The sequence below is a fragment of the Oratosquilla oratoria genome, chromosome 26 (genome assembly GCF_046742065.1).
Source record: "Oratosquilla oratoria isolate Oo_2021 chromosome 26, ASM4674206v1, whole genome shotgun sequence".
NCBI classification, from domain to species: Eukaryota; Metazoa; Arthropoda; class Malacostraca; order Stomatopoda; family Squillidae; genus Oratosquilla; species Oratosquilla oratoria.
Genome location: NC_134802.1, coordinates 22,414,249 through 22,416,748, shown reverse-complemented (window position 1 = coordinate 22,416,748; position 2,500 = coordinate 22,414,249). Strand labels below are relative to the sequence as shown.

The following is a 2,500-nucleotide window of genomic DNA, read 5'->3' as shown; positions in this document are numbered from 1 at the left end:
AATATTTTACTTTCGAAAGAGGTGGGTGTGGGAGGGTACCACGACACCGGCAGACTTCCCGGAACGTTGGCCAGCGTAGTGTAGAAAAAAGGGAACAAAAAGAAACCAAAGCTATTATGTTGATGAATGGCCTTTATTTATTGTGTTCCCTTTTTTATTTCATAGTGATAAATGGGTGTTTATGTATTTATATATAATTGTGCGTGTGTATGTGCGCACCCTTGTAAGCTGGTGCTAATGTCCTGATATATTTATGGTTACTAAGTCGTTTTGTAAACGAAAGAGTTTTGTTTTAGTATATGATATTTCTTTATTTTAATTCACCTGGAACTTCGGCTATTTCTTTAATCTATAAATGCCCAGATTGTACTCTCCCTTGTACGTACATGTTTGTATGTATGTGTGTATACACGTGTTTTTAGCCTGTTTTTTTAGATCGTGTGTGTGTATTTACCTAGTTGTATTTTACGGGAAGGGAAGCTATGCTCGTGGTGACCCGTTTTTCTATTTCGCAAGATCAAGTTTGTTTCTAAATTCTTGTATTGTGTTTGCACACACAATTTTTTCGTCCAATTTGTTCCATATATCTATCACTCTGCGTGGGAAGCTGTTCTTTTTCAGGTCTCTTCTGTAGTTGTCCTTTTTGAGTTTCATTGCATGTCCTCTTGTTTTTCCTCTGTCCCTTTTTCCTGTGTATGTGTGTGTATGTGTGTGTGTGTAACTTAGACTTCTTTATATGTGTGTGTGTGTCCTTTGATTTTATATGTATTCTTGACTTGTTTGTGTGATTACCAAGACGCAGTTTACAAATTTTAACCAATTATCAATTGCGGTGCCCCATCTTTACGAATGCGAGCTGAATTCAAGTAAATATTTTTGAACTCTCAAATGCTATGGAACTTCTCGATTAGACCGTAACATTCCTTCCATGGACTCGTGCCTGCCTGCCTGTCTACCTACTTATCTACCAACACACGTAGTACGTAACCTACGTACCTACCTACTTACCCATCTACGTACGTACCTGAAACCTACCCACCTGCCCAAAACTTACCCACCTACCTTACCCACTATGTACGTACGTATATAGTGCATACACACCCACCCACCCATTCTACCTACCCACCTATCCACTTACCCACCGACCTACCTACCCCACCCACCCACCTACCTACCCCACCCACCCACCTACCTACCCACCCACCGACCTACCTACCCACCCACCCACCTACCTACCCACCCACTTACCAAACCACCCACCCGCCTACCCACCCACCCAAACCTACCCACCCACCCAAACCTACCTACCCACCCACCTACCAAACTATCTCCCTAGCCACCTATCTACCTAAACTTACCTACCCACCCACGTACAAACCCACCCACCTACCTAACGTACCTACCTACCTACCTACCTACCTACCTACTCACCCACCTTCCTCCGTTCGTCCATCCCTCCTTCCCTCCCTCCCTCCCTCCCTTCTTACCTCCTTCCTTCCCTACTATATCCCTACCTCCCAATCCCATTCCCCCCCCCCTCTCTCTCTCTCTCTCTCTCTCTCTCTCTCTCTCTCTCTCTCTCTCTCTCTCTCTCTCTCTCTCTCTCTCTCTCTCTCTCTCTCTCTCTCTCTCTCTCTCTCTCCTGTCTCCTCCCTCAACCAACCTACCCTTTCCCTTCTCTCTTCAGCACCCATATGGGGGGAGGTGGAGGGGGGGGTGTAGGACGAAAGGGCGTGGGGCTGCAGGTACACCAGGAGGACAAAGGGGCGCCCGTACATTCCTACGAAGGGGCGACCATCGCCCAGAGCGGCTCCTGCATCCCGTGGGTTTTTACGTTCATTAACTAATCAGACACCCGTCCCCCCTCCCCCTCTCTCTCCCCCTCTCCCCGTTCACCTTTCTCTCTTCCTTCCCCTCCCCCCCGCCCTCCTTTCGTCTTGATTCTCTATTCTTTTCCTTCTCCCTCTTTTTTATTATTCGTACTCTTTATACTGTTATTATTTTCTTTCTTCCCCTCCTCGTGGTGTCTCACTGTCTAGGTTTTATTCTGGCGAAAGGCATGCGAATTTATGCATCGGGGGGTTGGCGATCATGGGTCTGAAGGAGATCTTCCTAAGGCAGGACTTCGTATTAGATCGTCTGATCTTCGCCAGAATAGAATATGCGAAGTGCGTCGCTGTGTTGAAAACGGAGAGGGGGGCGTCAGGGACAGTTAACCCTTCTGGGAAGTTTAGGGGTCAGACAGCCCCCATACCCCGTCCCCTCCCCCTCCCCCCTCCCCCATCCCCTACGTGTGGGTTCCCGTCTGACCGATGAGTTCCGTAGGAGACGATCAGGTCCTGGTCGAACTCAGCTCGAGAGCTCGGACGACCCGTTTCGAACTCCCACCATTCAGTTCGAAAGTTCGGACCTGTTTCGAGTTCTCGAACTCGTTTTCAAATTGTGGACCCGTTTCGAATTCCCCTACTCAGTTCGAGAACTCGGACCTGTGGCGAAGTCT

General features: G+C 48.0%; 1 protein-coding gene across 3 annotated transcripts in view; it reads left to right on the top strand.

The window, feature by feature from the left end:
- The window catches only part of LOC143039411 (telomerase-binding protein EST1A-like), a 407,204-nt gene that overhangs the window by 76,286 nt on the left and 328,418 nt on the right, over positions 1-2,500 (top strand). The gene's annotated exons all lie outside the window — the stretch shown is intronic.